The 22,382-nt window shown below is 45.9% G+C and overlaps 1 protein-coding gene across 1 annotated transcript in view; it reads left to right on the forward strand.

The window, feature by feature from the left end:
- Nucleotides 1-22,382, forward strand: part of LOC138579952 (vomeronasal type-2 receptor 26-like) — a 174,730-nt gene that overhangs the window by 82,214 nt on the left and 70,134 nt on the right. The gene's annotated exons all lie outside the window — the stretch shown is intronic.

The following is a 22,382-nucleotide window of genomic DNA, read 5'->3' on the forward strand; positions in this document are numbered from 1 at the left end:
TTGTACTAGCTTTGCTTCCTCTATCTTTCATTCCTCCACTTTCTTTCTGTCCTTCTCTGTTTTTAATTGACAATGTTGAACAATGTTCAATTGTATCTAGGGCCATGGTTTTGTCTCAATCCCCACAATTTTATTTAATTGCCTTTGTACTTCTTCGGTGGTCCCTGACTTAAGATGTGATAAAAAATTGTTATGCTTTTGTCCCATGATTTCCTTGTCTCTAAACGCCATTTCTCTTGTATGTCTTGTATGTAAGCAGCGGGGTCCTCGTCCGGCCCCATCTTTTGTGTCATGCTGACACTAATTTCTGATGTGTCTGGGAATTATATTCTGAGTGCCCTCCCCACGTCCGCTCGACAATTGTTAAAAGTTGCCCACCTTGTCTGGTGTTCTGTGCTGTCACCCCAGGGTACCCTGCCCTCTTCCAAATGTCCTCTTACTGTTAGCCCAATATAGCAGCAAACAAGCGTTTCTTGTTGCTTACCGCCAAAGTCATTCCCGCTGTTCCCCTTTCTAACTTATAAATAAACTTCCCTGCGCCTGCTGTAAGTGACTGCAATTTATATATCAGGTTGTTTTGTCTGTCTGTGGCCAGGGTATATATTGTGTTAATCCTCTACCCTTCTGTAATAACAGGAATTGCACCATTCCACTTTTCTGCATGAGTGAGGCTGCACCCTTTGTTCACTTTGGAGCAGCTGTCATATGGACCTTTTTACAGCCTGTTAAATATTTTAATCTGTTCATATATGGTGAGTTCTTCTCTGGACTCATTGGATTTCTCTCTGGGGCAATGGATATCTAAGGGAATCTATCGCTCTGCCCTCTAAGTCTATGAAGTCTATCTCTTTCTCCCTGTGAAAGCACTTGTTGAAGGCGCTTGTGTAGCTTCCTCGTCCCCGCTCTCATTGTTATATTCCCATTCTGATGGTCTTTACTTTTCCTCCCTTTCTTCATCTTCCTCTGCTTCTTCAAAACGCTAACCTTCTGAGGGACTCTCGCACATACGCCCCACTCACTATCTCCTCCAATATGTCCCTCCCCATATCTTGAAGAGGCTTCCACCAACACTCCCTTCTGCACATACCGATTCGTCTGCTACCGACTCGAGTTGTCATTGTTTCGTCTCGTAACGTCTCCCCTTTCTCTGTCAATCAGTGTATGTTTGCTAATTATGTAATCGACTTCCTTTCAGCGTCTCTCTATCACTCTCTCTTCTTCTCTTTTCCATTCACTTTCACTCTTTTCAACACATTTCCTTTCTCATTCTCTCTCTTCCGCACGTTTTCTTTCTTTTTATCTTTCTCTCTCTTCTTCCATCCTCTTGTCCTGCTCTTTCTCCTGCCTGTTTCCGCCCTTTACCATCTTCTCTTTAGAATCACCTATGCCCTTTCCATCAAGTTTGAGTATTATTTGCCCTCCTATCCATTTGTCTGACACAACTCTCCTCTTTGTCTCCTTGTAGGTTTTCCCCCATGACATTCTTCCTCTGCTTCCGTTAATCTCACTTGCAAATTACGCTGCACGTTATATTCTTCCTGTTGGGACAATGGTCTTTGTCGGTTCACCCTTTCTCCCCTAATGTTATTGTCACTATATGCTGGGGGCAGATATTTGGGGTTAGCCTTTAATGGATATAGTCACTGTACAGTCGGTGGCAGGACACTTGTTAGAAGAGGCAGAGGTAGAGGTGGGGGGCATGGGGAGACGTATGTCCTTCATCATGCTGGTTGAGCATCCATTCTTTCTTACTGGACTCCACCACCTCTTCTTCGAACATTTTCCACAGTTTGAGAATACTTAGGCCCTGATTCACAGAGTGTTTTCCAATGGGGTTTTGCCATTATAAAACACTTCTGTGAATTAGGCACTTAGTCTGTTCCATAACTGTTTCCCCTTATCTGTGGCATGTAAATACATACACATGTGTTGCAGAACCTCGTTCGAATGAGTACTGTCTTGAGGCCACGGCCTAAACATTTTACCGGCCATATCCTTAACCCACTGAGAGTAGTATTTAAGTATCTTAATATGATAAGAGATGGGATGGTAATGCGCTTTACACCATTACAGTAAGGCAAAAATAGTAGTAAATTGACGTTTAATTAGATCATGAACAGCCGACGCGTGTTTCGACACACAGATCGTCTTCAAGGCTGAGTGGTTAAAACAAATTATAAATACGAAACAAAAAATCATGATGTTGACATGCACATCAAAAATGTATAACACAACAATGTCGAGATTAGATGTATATACCATAAGAAAATTAAAAATGACATTGTCCAAAATTGCATAAAGGTTTCAGTTTCACATTAGTACATATGGACCAGAAAGTATTCAAAAATAAGTACGTCGAATGAAAAATGTAAGGATGCATTGCAAACCACGTGTCAGGTTGAGAGGGAGGAACAGATGTTGCGAAGGCGGTTGCTATGACACAAGAAAAAAAAATCACAGTAAGCACATACATCATGATTGGTATATTTGAATGTAAATTCCATATCAGTAAATATGATGTGATGATTATTGTAATTCATGCTATAATACCACATTAGTAAACTGGGTGCCCTGCATTCACCTAAAACACCAGAATCAACCCGCATGCGATTCAAGCAGAAGTCACCTAATAGAATTATTACGAGGAATGTCTCCCATCAGAGAGAAAGAAAAGAAATGAAGAACACCAATGGGCTATGTAGAAATAAGTGCTAAGGATGTACTGCAACCAGTTAGTATGACAGGTGAAACAGAAATCTGGTGAAAAGACTCGTAAAGCGTGCCAAACAATAAAATGGTACCCATAAGGTAACCACTCAGAGCAGAAGACCCAATGGGGGTCAAGTAAAAATGTGTAGCAAAGTGGGTAACCTTACCGCGCACAACTGTGGTCAAGGGAATCCTGAAAACTCCTGAATTGAGAAAACAATACTATCAGATGCCAGGTGGCTAAACTAACATGTAAGTGAAAAAGGAAACAAAATGAAGGCACATACCTAATGGAGGGCCGTGAAACTCCACAGCTCAAAGAACCAAGAATGTCATACACATGACAAGCAAAGGAAAAGTAAAGCCGTAATGGCTAAATCGAATATATCGCCTGGAAGGTAATGGTGAGAGAAGCACAAGTTTGAATCAAAGGCTCCAAGTAATTCACTACGGTCAGTTAGATCTATAGAATGCAAGCAGTCATTCGCGAGCAGGTACTTACTCGTTGAATCGAGTCGCGCTGCAGAGAAACGGGGTAATCCCAGCAAACAACACCGGAGGGAGCGAGTGTTGAATTAAAGCTGCCACGTACGTCAACGGAAGTGACGTAGGCATCGTCGCCACGTGTTGCATCGCGTTGGTGACGTAAAAAGTAAACAGGACAAATCCGCAAATGGCGTAGCATCACATTGAGTAGGACAAAAGATCAGATGCTGAACGAGAAATGTAAGGCAGAATAATAATGCATGACAAGTGAAACAGATGGAGCCAAAGGTGAGGTTACAGTTTAATGTAAAATGTGCGAGCACATTTAAATTCACTCGAACTAAGGGCAAAAAAGGAATTAGTTGGACTGAAACTAAAAATGATCCTATCACGTGAATAAAATCAGCTGTGAGTGTGGACCCAAATGAGTACACAATTAGGAATAGTAAAGTCCCAAATAAAGATGTAAGAATTGAGTGTTGTATGACAATGGGTGAAAGGTAATGCTAACAAATGGTCCTGGTAGCAAAAAAGAAGTAATCAAAAAATATTTTGCAACTCCAAATTAACGGATGAGCAGTAAACAGGGGCATGCACCATCATGCCCACAAAGTGGATCTAGGGGAAAAATACATAGTCACTATATTGGAATACAGATGAAACGAACAAAATAAAGTAGAGCCTGCCATGATGGAATACTGCAGGCGACTGAAAATGAATGAAGTAGGTGCTTGTGCTTGAACACATGAAGCAGGGGACCCCGGTGCAGGTCCCTGTTGTAGCTGAGTCAAAAATAGAGAAAAACACATATAGCTAGTGGATACAGTAAAATAATCCCAATATTACAAATACGAGGTCATGTGCCCAATGATTAGACACCCATGTTACAGAAATACGTACATCTCATGATCAGAATTGAGACCTTGAGTTGTACAGCGTAAGAAACAAATACGTTTAGCTTCCATTTGTCGCAGTTTGAGTTGGAGATTGCCTCCCCTTTTTCCTCGATGCACTTTCATTAATCCAATATAGCGTAAATCAGAGATATGATCCAACTGATGTTCAAGTTGCCAGTGAACGGCTAAGGGAGATTTAGGTTCGCACATCTTGAGACTGGCCAAATGTTTCCTGATGCAAACTCTGAGCTGACGAATGGTGCTACCCACGTAGAGTTTGCCACAGATACATATTATGGCATACACCACATAGGTGGTCTTACAATTAATGAAGTCCCGTATGGCCACTTGTGAGCCACATTTGTCAGAGAAAACTTTGCATTTGGGGTGAGCCCATGGGCACTGATTACACTTCCCGCATTTGTGAAAACCCTCCGGTTGCTGTAACCACGCAGATTTCCCCATTTTTTTTATCAAAGAAAGAAGGCCTCACCATCGTTTTGATCGTTGGTGCTCTTATGAACGTAAATTTAGGCTTAGGTGTCAAATATGGTTCAAGGTCATGATCCAGTCTCAGGATGTGCCAGTGCTTTTCAACCATTTTGTAAAGTAGTGAAGAATCATTGGTAAATTGAGTAACAAGGGAGATATATTGTGGGGATTCCTTAGACTTAGTGACATCAGCCAAGAGGTCAGATTGTGTTACATTTGCAAACTTGGCGTATGCTTTATCGATGACAGAGCTTTTGTAACCCCTATTTAGAAACCGCTGATTGAGTGTATTGCATTCCTTATCATAGTGCTTAGGGTGGCTACAGTTACGTCTGGCCCTGTGAAATTCACCCATTGGAATATTGTCAATGGTAGCACGTTGATGGTTACTCTGTGCGAATTGAATTGACCTCGGTCGGTTTCCTGTAGGTACTGGTATACAGGTGTTTACCTTCACTGAAAATATGTAGATCCAGATAGTCAACTTGTTTCAAATCACATTTACCATTAAGACTAATCCCAAACACATTGGTATTGGCATAGGTTAGAAATTCCATAAAAGAATCTTGAGTGCCTCTCCAAATCAAAAAAATGTCATCAATGAAGCGCCGCCTAGTTGATTGAGTATATGGGTTTCTTCATAAAAGGCCATGAAGAGGTTTGCCAGAGGGGGTGCGAACTTCGCCCCCATGGCAACTCCCTTCAATTGAAGGTAGAACTGGTAATTGAAAATGCAGACATTATTGGCTAGTACAAATTGCAGAAATTGCTTAAGCATGAGAACATGATCTAAAAATTATGCTGAAGTATTCCTGAAAACATAATCAATTGTCCGTAATGCTAAATTGTGATTGATGTTGGTATAGAGAGCAACAACATCAATTGTAACTAACAAATAGTCTGGTTCCGATATGATGGTTTGCAGACCCTGAAGTATATGTGTGCTGTCTCTAATGAATGATTTCATTTGAACCACAAAGGGTTTGAGTGCTTCATCCAAATATTTAGATCAGCCTTCCGTAGCCCAGTTAATTCCACTCATAATGGGCCGTACTTCAGGCAATGAATCAAAAGATTTATGAATTTTAGGAAGGAAATACAGAACAGGTAGGGTAGGATCAGTGATTAACAGAAAGTTTTTTTCCTCATCAGATAAATATCCTTTGGTATACCAGGTATCAATTAACTCAATAAGATCTTTTACTACACGCTTGGTGGGATTCGATTTTAAGACCTGATAGCAGCCAGGGGTATTGAGATGTTCTAAACCCATACTAATGTAATATGCTGCATTGAGAATCACAATATCACCCCTCTTGTCTGCCTCTTTGATAACAATATCAGTGTCCTCAGCTAGATTTTGAAGAGCTTTCTTTTGATTAATGGTGAGATTACATTTCCTATTGGGTTTAGTCTGCCTATCTAGATACATGTGGATATCTTTAGTGAATGCTTGGTGGAAAGTCTCAATGACATTATCAGCATTGAATTGTGGAGTAAATTTAGACTTAAATTTAAGTTCTTTAAGTTCCAGATGTAATGGATTAATACCCAGATATTTAGCTACATTTAATGATTGTGTGCTGGCCTCTTGGTCCAGAGAAACTAAGGTCTCAATAGTACTCAAGTCCCCAATGGTGAAAGTACTGCGGGGATCCAGTTTAGGCTTTGGAATAAACATAGTAACCTGAGTAGCAAAGAATTTCTTCAACTTAAGTTTCCTCAAAAATGTGAATAAATCCACCTGAAAATTGACAAAATTCATACCAATACTGGGTGAGAATGATAAACCTTTATTAAGAGCAGACTTTTCATCAGTAGTGAGAATCCGTTTGGAAAGATTGATCACCAAATCTGAATAATCTATTGCCCCAAATGTTTTTTTGAGCGAGTCAAGATCCCTGGACGAGTGGTGTCCTTGTCCGAGCTTCTGCTGCCGCTTGCCCCCCTCCCACCCCTTGTGTGGTTGGCGGAGTTGGAGTATACACAGTGGGAGTTTTGGGAAAGCGTACCTGTTTTGTATTGGCAAATCTTACATTGCCTTTCTTGTAGCGCCTGATTTCGCCTAAAATGTTTTTCCTTTTTGATTTGAAGTTTCATTCAATTGAGTCTTATTTTCATCTGGTTCACCCGGTTCTGTTTCTGAGTAAGGGTCAGAACTAGCGGGAGTGGTGTTAGCTGAAGTAGGTTTACTATTGGTATTAATATTATCATATTTAGGGTGAAATGTATAGACTCTATCCTGTCGATAATCTTTGTCATCTCGAAAAAACATCCTGAATTTACGCATTTTAATTTCGTCTTGGTATTGAACCAAAATATTGTGCATCTTTTCAAAGTTTTTTTGTTTTGTTTCTTCTGCATTGGGCATATTGCTGATTTCTTCTTTAATTGCTTGGATTTGAGTGAGTACTCTTTTGTGCTCTCTTGTGGCATGTAAATAAGTAGTTCTAGCATATGTTTAGCGCTTTGATTAAGGTTATTAGGTTATTGACCCACTGTTCCGCTAGATCTGCATCCTCCTCTCGATCAAAGTTCGGGAATGTCAGAATCTGTAGGCCTCTAGGAATAATATTATTTTACAGATAGTTGGTAAGGGATGCCTGTTCCCAATATTTATTAATTTCTTTTTTCGACAAGCGTTCAAGTTTAATGAATTTCTGTTTAAGAGTCTCAGGTACTGAGTAATTACTCTTTAAAGCATTAGCCGTGCTGCCCCTGGGGGCAAATAGTGCTGCTCTATCTTGGTCTCTATTAGACACGTAATAGATTAGAGTGACTGCTGCTTGCACCCCTCTATAAACATATTTGACTACAACATAATCAGTGATCGCTAGCGCACGGATACCTAGCTTCAAATCCACACTCTTACTCTCACTATTTAAGTATCTTGTCTTTATATCTACGAAGTGACTTACACAAGTTAACAATGGGAGGATCGTCAGACATGATAACAATATAAAACACAACTTGCCAATTGTTCAATGAACACTGCTCCAACACTTGCTCAACTTTTGTCTCTCCTTTTTCTGACCCTTCCCTTAAAATGTTATTTTCTACAATATTAACACACCTACGTCTCTCTCTCTCTCTGAGACCACGTGGCCCAGAATTCTTCTTCTGAAAAGCACTGCAAAAACACTGCTCACCCCTTAAACCACTTTTCCTTGTTAACAACACAAATTCACCCTTCTATTAACAACAATAAAACACCTCTATTGCCACACAATAAATAAAGGGCGCCAACAGTCATTAATATAAATCAACAAGACATCTGTCTTCCCATTATGCAGGGGATCCTTCTCTTTATTTCTTTGCCCCTAAAAGAGGTTTACCGCATGGTCTTTCCCAAACCCTTGTCGGAAGTTTTCAATCTCTTAATATCTCAAATATCTCATCTTTTTTTTAAATGTTTATTTATTGGGCTTTTGTATGGCGCCTATACACAAGTGGATTCAGGTGCTACAAGACAAAAAGGAGGGGGGGGCATAGGATAAAATCCAAAACTATTATCAGTCGTTCTAGGCCTTCTGACATTCTTACCATGCAAGTGGAGAGACAAAAAGTGCAAGGGAGGGTTGAAATAGGGGGCAGGGCTGGGGAATAGAGAGAGAGATCTGGAGTGAGGGGGAGAAATGTAGGAGTAGGGGGGTGGGGGGCTGAGCAAGTGCTAGAGGAACCCGTGGAGGGCAAGTGCAGGGGAAGAGGGGGGTGTGCGACAACAGAGTGGACCAGAATCAGGCTAGTCCAGGAAGGAGGCCCAAAGGCAAGTGTTGGTTATCAATGCTAGTGGGGGTGGGGATTGGTCAATGGGGCCTGGCCACAGGAGACTCATAAGGGACCAGGCACCAATCCCAGTAGCAGCAGCAGGGAATCATTAGCATGGGAGGGGGAGAAGGAAGGAGGAGGAGAAAAGGAAAGTCTTGAGGAGTTTCTGGAATTTAAGAAGATCCGGCTCAAGTCTGAGGGGGGCATGGAGGCCATTGCAGAGGGAGGCTCCTGCTGAGGAAAGGGATCTACCTCCCACTCTCTGCTTGGAGAAGCATCTGACCTGCAGAGAGTTGGAGCTAGAGGACCAAAGAACTCTAGCTAGGAGGTATTTAGGGAGGGAAAGCTGGATGTAGAGAGGTCCCATGCCCAAGACACCATCATGAATGATGCAAAGGGTCTTGAATGTGATCATTGCAGTCACTGGGAGCCAGTGGAGATTTTAGGGCTGGCGAGATACAGTCCCTGGACTTGAGGCCAAGGATAAGTCTTGGAGCCCTATTCTGGATTAGTTGAAGAGGGCGCAGGGAAGGCAGAAGCAGATTGATGAAGAGCCTGTTGCAGTAATCCAGCCAGATAGAACCAGAGCTTTGGAGACATTGAGCTTCTGGGGGAAAGTGAATGCCCCGAAGGAGGTAGAGCTGAAAATTGGACCTCTTGGTAAGGTCTGTGATATGCGGAGAGAAGGAGAGAGAGGAGTCAAAGATAACCCCAAGGTTTTTAGCCTCACAGGAGGGTGAGGGGAAGCGACCCAAGGAGGGTGGTCAGAGAGTGGGGGGGAAAGAGGGAGCAGGTGTCCGAATGAGAAGAATCTCTGTCTTGCTGGCATTGAGGCAGATATTGTAAGGAGAGCACATGACTGGATAGCAGTCAGGCAATCAGGTAGGAGAGAAGAGGTAGAGGATGAAAGCTTAAAGGAAAGTTGAGTGTCATCAGTATAGCACTGGAAGTGAGGCAAGAGAGTGGAAATCAAGTGGGCCAGAGGGGCAAGGTAGATGTTGAAGATCCATGGCAATAGGGTAGAGTCCTGAGGGACACCACAGGGAGAGGCTGAGGTGGAGGATAGCAAAGGGGCCAATTGCACTTGGGAGGGCTGGTTTCAAAGGAAGGAGGTCAGCCATGGCAGTACCCAGTGCGTGATGCCTAGCCGATTTCTGAGGATGGCATTATTGACCGTGTCAAAGCCAGAGGAATGATCAATCAGGATCAGAACAGATGGAGAGTTAGAGTCTAGGTTTGAGAGAAAGTCTTCAAGGGTGTTCAGGAGAGCAGTTTCCGCGCCTCTGGATGGTGATCATGGAGGCAGCCACACAATTCAGTGTGGTTGGTTAGTTGGGGGATGACCAGTTTCTCCATGAGTTTGCCCAAGAAGGGGGTGATAGGGAGATAGTTAGCCCGGAATGAGGGGTCTGCAGATGGCTTCTTTAGGATAGGGTGCACAAGAGAGTGCTTGAGGGGATGTGAGAAAGAGCCAGTGGCAAAGGAGGGGATACAGAGGTCAGCCAAGGAAGGTGTGAGGGAGGAGATGTTGTCCTTGAAAGTTCTGGAAGAGCAGAGGAGCACCTGATTGGACGAGACTTTGATAGACGGACTACTCTAGAGACCTCATCCGGTGCAATGGAAGAGAAAGAGGAGGTAGAGGGGGGCACAGGAGGCAAGAGAAGAGGTGGGAAGGGCGGGTGCGTAGATGAAAATGAGGACAGGATGCCCTGAGTTTTAGTGGAGGTGTGGGAGGCAAGTGCTGAGCAAAGTGCCTGGGTGGGAAGAAGAGATGAAGAGACTGCAGTAGGATTGGCGAGTTCCTTGTAGATTTTGAAGAGTTCAGCTGTGTTATTAGTTGCCCCAGAGATGCGGGCCTAGACATGAGTCCTATTCTTGGAGCGTATGGCGAGACAATATTGCCTTTGGAGCAAACAACAGGCCATTTTGTCAAAGGGTGAACTTGAGGCCTGCCACTTCCGCTCAGCAGCTTTGCACTTGCGTTTCGAAGCTGCCAAGTCAGAGTCATACCAAGAGTTGCATTTGGAGGCGGGCTTCATGCAAATCCTCGTGGCAGGGGCAAGTATGTCCAGAATGTTAGAGATGGAAAGATGGAGGTTGGCCAGTACAGAGTCGGTGGGAGTGTCGAAAGTAGGGGAGGATGGAGGGATGAAAGTGGAGGCAAATGCAGAGACTGACACATGCTTCATTGGTCAAATGACAGAGAAGGAGACTGGCAGTGTGGGTGGCGGCATTGTCTGGGTGTCAGGGAGGTCAAGATGGGTGGAGAGGAGAGAGTGGTCAGACCATGAGAGAGGAATAGTTAGAGGGTTAGAGAGTGGGATGTGTGTTAAGATGAGAGCATCCAAGGTTTTGCCGGCAGAGTGGGTTGGCCCAGAAGGAAGAATTGTGAGAGAAATAGAGTCACAGAGGTCACGAAAGAGAAGAGTGGCCAAATAACAAGAGTCAAGATGGAAGTTAAAGTCCCCAAGGAAGAGAAGTTTAGGGGGGAGGCAAGGAGGGAGGAGGAGAAGTCTGCCCATTCCAAGAGGAAAGGTGGGGTGGGTCCGTGGGGTCAGTAGATAGTGGCAAGAGTGAGGGAGAAGGAAGGAGAGACAGACAGCCTACAGACGAGACATTCAAAGGAGGAGTAAGATTGAGTGGGGATGATGGTGGCCGGGACCAACTCAGGGAAGATCAGTGTCATGATCTCTGCTTCCAAAAGGTCAGGGTTTTCCCAACTCCCTTGGAAGCAGATCCATAACCCAGGTTCCGAGTGCCAACCAGTCCCAATTGGGACCTTTTGGACCCAGTCCTGGCGCCAGTGGCACCAGGCTCATAAATATGCCCAGTCCCAGCGCTGGAAGCGCCGGGCTCATAATGCTTGGGTGGACTTACCTGCAGCAGACCATGCTGCTTACTTGCCTGCCAGTTGAGCCTCTGATCCTCTTCTGTTTGGAACTACTTTTCCTGTTGGGTGGGGCAGGAGCCACTCCCTAGATTCAGAACACTGGAACTCTTCTGGAAAGCAGGAACTCTTTTCTTACCTAGGCGTGGCTGTGGAAGGAGACACCTAAGCACTACAGGAGGCTATTTAAACCACACCCGGTGGATGAATCTTGCTTTGCGTTATTCTGCATCCTCTGCAGCAGAACGCTCATCGTGTCTTCTGCATCTGATCCTGGGCCCAAGGAAAAAGGCTTACCATCCTGAATCCAGTCTTCAGCAACACCTATAAAGACAAGAAAGAACAGGTTAGCATTACGGTCTTCAGTGACAGCTCTTCACTTACCTGGTCCATCGGCTGTCACCAACGCCTCGCGCTGCATTCCGGCATCTGAAAGACAAAGGCTTACCTACTCTTCGTGCGCTCCGGAGGCCTTCGGCGCTGCATCCCGCATCTGAAAGACAAAACAAGGTGCGTTTAAAGACATTGGGGAACTTTAATACTCACGTGCCATTACTCCTTTCCACATCTAACCCAGTGGGTATTCCGGCACCCTGCAGCCCCTCCGAACTTGTACCTGCAAAATAAAAAGACAGTTAGAGCGCATCGTGAAGCAGGCAACAAGCGCTTACTTACGTGCTTCCAGGCGCTTCTATTCATCACACGGGCTCCATCTTCTACTCACTTCAGCCCGTCATCCGCCATCGCCGGAACCCTGCAAAACAAGAAACATCATTACTAAAGACTTTAAAGACATTAGAATTACTCGAAACTTACCGTTCGTGCAGTAAACGACGGACAGCAGTCCTCTGAAGTCAAGAGGCCTGCTCCCCTTATCCAGTGAAGAAACTGGTTACAGCACCCTGCCCCGAGGCAGATGGAGAGCACGGCGTTCACTTACCTAAGGTGAGAGCGTTAACCTTTGGGTTTCTACAGGAGAAGAGAAAGGGAAGAAGAGAGAGACATTCAATAACCCAGTTCCTTAATCCCATATTTTCTATCTGCAGACATCTTACCCTTCAAGTCAGACATACAGTGCACAGAGGTCCAGCCCAAAGAGCCAGCCGTGTGTTACACATCACCTTTGCAGATACGGTATACGCCCAGTCAAGACCGGCGCCTCTACGGGAATCAGGTGAGCGTTACAGAACGCAAAGCCTACCACAAAACTCCCGTCCAGGCGCTATGGAAACCTCGGATACCGACCAGCTAGCCCAGTTACTTGGGGAACTAAGGGCAGAAGTGCATGCAGCCCGTCAGGAAACGAACGCTCTAAGAAGGGAACTGATTATTTCCAAGGAGCGAACAGATGATCTTGCTAGACAATTGCTACAGTCACAAGCCGGACAGACCCCGTTACCCGCATCTGGGGGAAATCTTCCTTCTACATCCTCTATGAATCCAGTGCAGTTCAACCTACCTGGAAATGTACCTCTGGCTCCGCCCGAACGATTTTCTGGTGACCCAAAGAGGTTTGCAGTATTTATCAATCAGTGCCGGTTGCATTTCTTATGCCGGCCAGCAGCCTTTCCAACTGATCAAGCTAAAGTAGCTTTCGTGCTTTCGTACCTTAGTGGCAATGCGGCAGACCGGTCGATCCCTCTAGTAAATCAAGATGATCCGGTCCTCCATGATTTTCAAGCTTTTCAGCTCAGTATGGAAAAACTGTTCGCAAGACATTCACAGGGGCAGGCCTTGGACAATGAGCTTCTTTCGTTGCGACAAGGTAATCAAGACCTTTTGGCTTATATTGCGTCTTTCAACAGACTGATAGTGGAAACTCAATGGCCTGAGGACAAAAGGATTACGCTGTTTTATAGAGGTCTACGTGGAGAGCTCAAAGATGTGTTAGCCCAAGTAGTGAATCCCCCACAAGATTGTTCGGACTATATAGACTTAGTCGTTCAAATAGGTCACAGACTGCAGAACAGGAAGGCCGATCGTTCCAAGTTTGATGCTCGAGTATTTTCCAAACCGCCAACTCCTTCCAAAGGAGTAGACTCCGGGGAACCCATGCAAATAGGGGGTCTGAAAGGTCCTCTAACACAAAAGGAGCGGGAAAGGAGAAAACAGTTGCAATTATGCCTCTATTGCGGAAACTCAGGGCACTTTCTTCGAGACTGTCCGGTGAAACCTGCCAAGAAGGCAGTAGGAGCTGCAGTTACCAAAGTTACAAACTCTGAGCAGGGAAACGACCTCGCCCGACAAGAATAGAGGTCCTCTTGCCGAGCGTGAAAACCAGTTCCGTGACCTCGCATTTCGTGATACCTATGGTCCTCATTAGCCCTGATAATCCGGATCGATTACATGCAATTGAAGCTTACGTCGACAGCGGTGCCATCGGCAATTATGTGGATCATGAAATGGTTTTGAGGATGAATCTAACTCTTTGTCCCAAGGCTGTAAAGGACGTCATTACTACGGTGGATGGTACGGAGATAGCCTCCGGGCCAGTAACGCATACCACTCAAGAGGTGACGCTAGTAAGTCAAGATGGACACCATGAGAAGATCGTGTTCGATGTGATCAAGGCCCCTCAGTTTCAGATTATTCTAGGAATACCTTGGTTAGAGAAACACAATCCTCTGATCGATTGGCGAGCAAGAACGTCTAGTTTCCAGAATGTGTCTCTACTTGTCACCCTCCACCTGGTGTTGCACTGGCAGCAATTTCTTCAGAGACTCCCCAGTTACCTCCCGAATACCTAGAATACCAAGATGTTTTCCGGAAGGATCAGGCTAACTCTCTACCTCCTCATAGGTCTTATGACTGCCAGATAGACCTGATACCTGGATCTACTCCTCCTTGTAGTAGAATTTATGCCCTCACCGAGCCTGAGAACCTTCACCTTCGTCAATACCTGGATCAATACCTGGCAAATGGGTTTATTCGTCCTTCCAAGTCCGCTGCTTCTTCAGCTTTGTTCTTCGTTCCAAAAAAGGAAGGAGACCTTAGAACTTGTATAGATTATCGCTCCCTGAACCAGATCACCGTTAAGAATAGATATCCGTTACCTTTGATCCCTGAACTCCTGGACCAAGTCAGAAAAGCATGCATATATACAAAGCTGGATCTTAGAGGAGCTTACCACTTGGTATGAGTAAAAGAGGGCGATGAATGGAAGACGGCCTTCCGCACCAAGTATGGACTATTTGAATATCAGGTCATGCCCTTCGGACTTTGCAATGCCCCGGCCGCCTTTCAATATTTTATGAACGATGTCCTCAGAGAGCTCATAGATGTGTGTGTTGTTGTTTACATTGACGACATCCTCGTTTATTCTTCATCGGAATCTGAACATCGGAAACACGTGAAAATGGTCCTCGAAAGATTGCGTCAACACAAACTTTTCGCTAAGTTGGAAAAATGTGTTTTCAACGTGACTGAAGTTGAATTCTTGGGATTCATATTATCACCTGGCGGAGTGCGTATGGATTCAAAGAAGGTCGATGCAGTTCTCAAATGGCCATCACCATCCTCCATAAAAGGTGTGCAAAGCATGTTAGGCTTCGCTAACTTTTACCGCAGGTTTATCCCCGAATTCTCTCGAATAGTCCAGCCCATCACTGCCTTGTTAAAGAAAAACAAACGTTTTGAATGGTCTACCGAGGCGGAACAAGCTTTCCAGGATTTGAAGACTAAATTTATCTCTGCACCAATCTTAAAACACCCTCGCCCCGAACTCCCCTACATCGTGGAAACTGATGCTTCAAGCCGTGCCATGGGGGCGTTCTATCACAAAAGGACCCGGTAACCAATCAGTTGCATCCCGTGGCATTTTGGTCCCGCAAATTCTCGCCTCCTGAAATCAATTACACGATTACTGACAAGGAACTTCTGGCTATCAAGTCTGCCTTTAAGGCTTGGCGGCATTATCTGCTGGGGGCCCGACACACCGTTACTGTGATTACGGATCACCGAAACCTGCAATATTTGAAAACCGCAAAAGCCCAATCCTCTAGACAACTCCGTTGGGCATTATTCTTTGCCGAGTTTGACTTCATAATTACCTATCGACCTGGTACAAAGAACGGTAAAGCTGATGCCCTTTCTCGGATGGGAGTGGAAGAACACTTGATCAACCCTAAACCTGTACCAATCATTCCCGAACAAAGAATTCTGGGTGTAATCGCCACAGAATCCATAGAGGAAGTTAAGGATAAGGCCAGGCAACTTGTAACTCCAGCAGACATACAGAATTGGCATCTGCAGGGAAAGGACTTTGCAGTAAAGGACAACTTATTGTATTTCCAAGAACGATTATACCTACCCAGCACAGATTTACAGAAAAAAGTAATCTCTTGTTATCACGATTCTTTAATGGAAGGACATCCCGGTATGGCCAAGACCTCAGAAAAGATCAAGCGCTACTTCTGGTGGCCGTCTTGGAAAAAAGATATCAGAGACTTTATAATGTCCTGTGGAGTATGCGCCCAAAACAAGAGTCAAAAGGAAAGACCAGCAGGCCTCTTACGCCCTATTGACATCCCACCTCGCCCTTGGCATACGCTTTCTATGGACTTCATCACCGATCTACCTCCATGCTCCGGATACAATACGATTCTAGTAATCGTGGACTTATTCTCCAAGATGGCGCATTTCATTCCGCTCAAAGGCTTGCCAACAGCAGCAACTCTGGCCTGAGAATTTCTCGAAAACATCGTCCAACTGCACGGTTTTCCTTCGGTTCTAATTTCGGATCGAGGTAGTCAATTTATTTCTCATTTTTGGCGAAGTTGCTGTCGGTCGGCTCAAATTGATGTGAGACTATCGACCAGTCACCACCCTCAGACCGACGGACAAACCGAGAGGACCAATCAAACTCTGGAACAGTATTTACACTGCATGCTGCAACAAACTGAAAAAACTTGGAAAGACATCCTTTGGATAGCCGAATATGCCTACAATAACTCTGTCCATTCGGGAACTGGGAAAACCCCATTTTTTCTTTTGTACGGCAGTCACCCTCGAACCTCGGAGTTGGATCCCCTCCAAGATCTTGAAACACCAGCAGTAGACTACCTGCATTCTACAATCACCCAAGCCTTTAAGGAAGCTGTTTCTCACCTTCAAAGGGCTAAAGAACAATACAAGAAAGGAGCAGATCAACATCGGAAGGAAGCCCCTCAATATCAAGTAGGGGATCAAGTCTGGTTATCCACCAAATATCTACCTCTAAAAGGGCCACGCACATTCAACCCAAGATACCTTGGTCCCTATTCCATCACTTCCATAGTAAACCCAGTAGCGGTCAAGTTGGACTTGCCCCCGCACATGAAGATACATCCGGTCTTCCACGTCTCTCTATTAAAACCCGTGCAACCTCAAACCCGACTAACTAAATCTCCAAAACCTATCCTAGTTGATGGAGAACTCGAGTTTGAAGTCAAAAGCATTCTGGACTCCAAGATCTCCAAATCTAAACTATTTTACCTAATTGACTGGAAAGGCTACGGCCCCCAAGAGAGATCCTGGGAACCTGCTGAATATGTCCACGCTCCTCGCCTAATCAAAAGATTTCACCGAACATTTCCTGACAAGCCAAAACCCCCGGAGAAGCCCGGTTTGGGAGGGGCCTTGAGGGGGGGTACTGTCATGATCTCTGCTTCCAAAAGGTCAGGGTTTTCCCAACTCCCTTGGAAGCAGATCCATAACCCAGGTTCCGAGTGCCAACCAGTCCCAATTGGGACCTTTTGGACCCAGTCCTGGCGCCGGTGGCACCAGGCTCATATATATGCCCAGTCCCAGCGCTGGAAGCGCCGGGCTCATAATGCTTGGGTGGACTTACCTGCAGCAGACCATGCTGCTTACTTGCCTGCCAGTTGAGCCTCTGATCCTCTTCTGTTTGGAACTACTTTTCCTGTTGGGTGGGGCAGGAGCCACTCCCTAGATTCAGAACACTGGAACTCTTCTGGAAAGCAGGAACTCTTTTCTTACCTAGGCGTGGCTGTGGAAGGAGACACCTAAGCACTACAGGAGGCTATTTAAACCACACCCGATGGATGAATCTTGCTTTGCGTTATTCTGCATCCTCTGCAGCAGAACGCTCATCGTGTCTTCTGCATCTGATCCTGGGCCTAAGGAAAAAGGCTTACCATCCTGAATCCAGTCTTCAGCAACACCTATAAAGACAAGAAAGAACAGGTTAGCATTACGGTCTTCAGTGACAGCTCTTCACTTACCTGGTCCATCGGCTGTCACCAACGCCTCGCGCTGCATTCCGGCATCTGAAAGACAAAGGCTTACCTACTCTTCGTGTGCTCCGGAGGTCTTCACACTGCATTCCGGCATCTGAAAGACAAAAGCTTACCAACTCTTCGCACGCTCCGGAGGCCTTCGGCGCTGCATCCCGCATCTGAAAGACAAAACAAGGTGCGTTTAAAGACATTGGGGAACTTTAATACTCACGTGCCATTACTCCTTTCCACATCTAACCCAGTGGGTATTCCGGCACCCTGCAGCCCCTCCGAACTTGTACCTGCAAAATAAAAAGACAGTTAGAGCGCATCGTGAAGCAGGCAACAAGCGCTTACTTACGTGCTTCCAGGCGCTTCTATTCATCCCACGGGCTCCATCTTCAACTCACTTCAGCCCGTCATCCGCCATCGCCGGAACCCTGCAAAACAAGAAACATCATTACTAAAGACTTTAAAGACATTAGAATTACTCGAAACTTACCGTTCGTGCAGTAAACGACGGACAGCAGTCCTCTGAAGTCAAGAGGCCTGCTCCCCTTATCCAGTGAAGAAACTGGTTACAGCACCCTGCCCCGAGGAAGATGGAGAGCACGGCGTTCACTTACCTAAGGTGAGAGCGTTAACCTTTGGGGTTCTACAGGAGAAGAGAAAGGGAAGAAGAGAGAGACATTCAATAACCCAGTTCCTTAATCCCATATTTTCTATCTGCAGACATCTTACCCTTCAAGTCAGACATACAGTGCACAGAGGTCCAGCCCAAAGAGCCAGCCATGTGTTACACATCACCTTTGCAGATACGGTATACGCCCAGTCAAGACCGGCGCCTCTACGGGAATCAGGTGAGCGTTACAATCAGGGCCACTATGCCCCCAGGCTGGGAGGGCCTCGGATTGGACAGGATCTTGTAACCCTCCAGGAGAAGGATGTCAAAAGCAGTGACAGAGCTGGCCTTGAACCACATCTCTGTAAGAGCAAGGACGGCATGGTCAATGTCTTCAAGGACGAGACAGATGTCAGGGGAGTGTTTGACAGTGAAGCGAGAATTGAGGGTTGCTAAGTCAAGCTGGTTGCCTCCTTTGAATGTTTTCTGAGGGGGGCACAGGTGCGGGGTACCACCATTGGATGGGGAGAAGGAGGGGGAATGGAAGACAGTGGGGAGGTAGAAGGGAGGGGGAGTTGAAGAGAGATGGTAGATGCCTGTCCAGAAGAAGGAGATTGGGCTGAGAGCCCTGGGCCATGATAGTGCTATTCCGATAGACATTCATGATGCACCTGGAGGATGAGAAGTGGGCCAAGAGCACTACCCATCTGGTACCACCATTAAAGGGTGAAGAAGAGAAGGGGAGAGGACAGAGATCATATGGGGAGTCCATAGGTCAGGAGAAGAAACAACAAAGAGAATGTCGGTGACAGTTTGCCTAGAGGAAGTATTGACATAGGTTTCAGCAATGGACAGACCAGGTTTGGAGACCAGGAGAGCCTTCTTAAATGTCTTCCTTCCAGACTTCAAGAGAGAGGGAGGGTAGGTGATGGAGAAGCAGTTAGAATAGATCAGCGAGATGGAGAGTAAGATAGGGGTGAGGTATAAGATAGGTGCACAGTGGAGGGAGAGGGGGGGCAGAAATGCACAGTGCACGGCAGAACTCAACAGGCAGGCTAGTGGTCAAAACAGGATCTGAGATACCAGCACTAAAAACAAGAACCCAGTGAGGGGATCAGGGTTAGAGCTACAGGTGATGAGGTTCAGATATATATGAGGAATGTCAGAGCATACCCCAAATTTAAAAATCATTGAGCACAGAAAAATGCCCAAATTTAAAAACCATTTAGCACAGACATCATAAATGTTAATGTTAATGTTAAAGGATATTTGTACCGCGCACTATCACCACTGGAGTGGTCCCCTGGCGCTCTGGCGGCTCTGAAAGAGGGAGGGAGTTCGGGGGTGAGTTAGTGGGAAAAATCTGGAAAAGTGCAAGAGAGCAGTGATGTGCTGTTGCAGCCTCAGCCCGGTGGGTCCGTTGGCTGGGCTTGGGGTGTTTTACGGTCGGTAGTCTTCGTGTGCTGTGGTGCAAGTCTATGTGGGGTTTGTTTTGTTGTTGCAGTGTAGTGAAGTTTGTGCGGATTGCTGCGTTTTAGGCTTGTGGTTGTGTTTGGTTAGAGTTTGAGAGGTGTATGCAGAGGAATGAAATTGTTAGTGGATTGGTTAGTTGGCATTGCTGTCCTTGCAATTATGTCTAGGTGTGATGCTTGCTAACATTCATTACTCCATCGGAGTGTGGCACTTGATAACCTTCAATATTCTGTCTCGATGTTAGACACTTGTCATCATTCACAGTTTCATCCAAGCGTGGCATGTGCTAACATTCATAATCCTGTCTAGATGTGACACAATCTTAAGTTAAGGATTCCCTTTAAGTGTGGGACATGCTAACGCTCCTACTCCTATCTAGATGTGAGGCAAGCTAAAGTTAACAATTCCATCTAAGTGTGGCACATGCTAACATTCACTTTTCTAACTAGAAGCAACACGGGCTAGGGTTAAGAATTCCATCTAAGTGCAGTACGTGCCAACATTCATAATCCTGTCAAGATGTGACGCAAGCTTAAGTTAAGGATTCCCTTTAAGTGTGGGACATGCTAACATTCACATTTCTATCTAGATGCGACGCAGGCTAAGGTTAAGAATTCCATCTGAGTGTGGCACATGCTAACATTCACATTTCTACCTAGATGCGACGCAGGCTAAGGTTAAGAATTTCCTTTAAGTGTGGTACATGATAACGTCCATACTCCTGTCTAGATGTGACGCAAGCCAAAGTTAACAATTCCATCTAAGTGTGGCACATGCTATCATTCACATTTCTATCTAGATGTGACATGGGCTAAGGTTAAGAATTCCATCTGAGTGTGGCGCATGCTAACATTCACATTTCTATTTGATGCGACGCAGGATAAGGTTAAGAATTCCATCTGAGTGTGGTGCATGCTAACATTCACATTTCTATCTAGATGTGACGCAAGCCAAAGTTAAGAATTCCATCCAAGTGTGGCACATGCTAACATTCACATTTCTATCTAGACGCGATGCAGGCTAATGTTAAGAATTCCATCTGAGTGTGGCGCATGCTAACATTCACATTTCTATCTAGATGTGACGCAAGCCAAAGTTAAGAATTCCATCTAAGTGTGGCACATGCTAACATTCACATTTCTATCTAGATGCAACACGGGCTAGGGTTAAGTATTCCATATAAGTGCGGTACGTGCTAACATTCACATTTCTATCTAGATGCGACGCAGGCTAAGGTTAAGAATTCCATCTGAGTGTGGCGCATGCTAACATTCACATTTCTATCTAGGTGCGACGCAGGCTAAGGTTAAGAATTCCATCTGAGTGTGGCGCATGCTAACATTCACATTTCTATCTAGATGTGACGCAAGCCAAAGTTAAGAATTCCATCTAAGTCCGGTACGTGCTAACATTCACATTTCTATCTAGATGTGATGCAGGCTAATCTTGACCATTCTCTATAGGTGTGTCACTAGTTAACATTGGCTAGTATGTAAGTGCATAATGCAATACAACATTTACAGTCAAGCCAAGAATGGATTTAGGCTGGTGGTCACAAATCTCTCTAAGTATGCATGTTGTAATTCTATGGCAGTCTACATTATGGAGAGGTAAGGTAGAGTGGTAAGTGCTTTCTGGAGTAGAGTGATTGCTCTGCACCCCACCCATGCCACACTTACAGTTTTGTTGGTGTCTGTTGGCTGCTGGTTTCCTTTGCTTCCCCTGCGGACACCTGCAGACACATCTTGGAGTTGTCAAAGTGGGAGTCACCCTTTGCCTTGGGGCCCTTAGCCGCTGGGGCTGCCGGGCAGAGGGCTGCTCTGGTGATGTCGGTTAAGACCATCTTTAGCACCTATCACAGTGCAGCGTGGGCTGGTGGGTCTTGCAATGGGTTCTCTGCTAACCATTCACAGGGCTCGGGAGGCGGTAGCAGGAAGGAGGAAGCTGGAAAGAGCCCGGGAACAAAGGCAGCACACGGGGCAGCGGGACACAATTTGCCAAGAAACAAACTGCTAGCCAGGTCCCAGGAGGGTCCTGGCGGGGCTCCACTCACCTGCATGTCCAAGATTACAAATGGAATGCACGGTGCAGCGTGGGCTGCTGGGTCTTGCAATGGGTTCTCTGCTAACCAATCATGGGGCTCGGGAGCAGGGAGGAGGAAGCTGGAAAGATCCCGGGAACAAAGGCAGCACACGGGGCAGGGGGACACAATTTGCCAAGAAAAAAACTGCTAGCCATGTCTCAGGAGGGTCCTGGCGGGGCTCCACTCACCTGCATGTCCAAGATTACAAATGGAATGCACGGTGCAGCGTGGGCTGGTGGGTCTTGCAATGGGTTCTCTGCTAACCAATCTCGGGGTTCAGGAGGCGTGAGCAGGGAGGAGGAAGCTGGAAAGAGCCCAGGAACAAAGGCAGCACACGGGGCAGGGGGACACAATTTGCCAAGAAAAAAACTGCTAGCCAGGTCTCAGGAGGGTTCTGGCGGGGCTCCACTCACCTGCATGTCCAAGATTACAAATGGAATGCACAGTGCAGCGTGGGCTGGTGGGTCTTGCAATGGGTTCTCTGCTAACCAATCACGGGGCTTGGGAGGTGAGAGCAGGGAGGAGGAAGCTGGAAAGAGCCCAGGAACAAAGGCAGGACACGGGGCACGGGGACACAATTTGCCAAGAAAAAAACTGCTAGCCAGGTCTCAGGAGGGTCTTGGCGGGGCTCCACTCACCTGCATGTCCAAGATTACAAATGGAATGCACGGTGCAGCGTGGGCTGGTGGGTCTTGCAATGGGTTTTCTGCTAACCAATCATGGGGCTCTGGAGGTGGGAGCAGGGAGGAGG

The sequence above is a fragment of the Ambystoma mexicanum genome, chromosome 3p, assembly GCF_040938575.1.
Source record: "Ambystoma mexicanum isolate Mex_15411 chromosome 3p, UKY_AmexF1_1, whole genome shotgun sequence".
NCBI lineage: Eukaryota > Metazoa > Chordata > Amphibia > Caudata > Ambystomatidae > Ambystoma > Ambystoma mexicanum.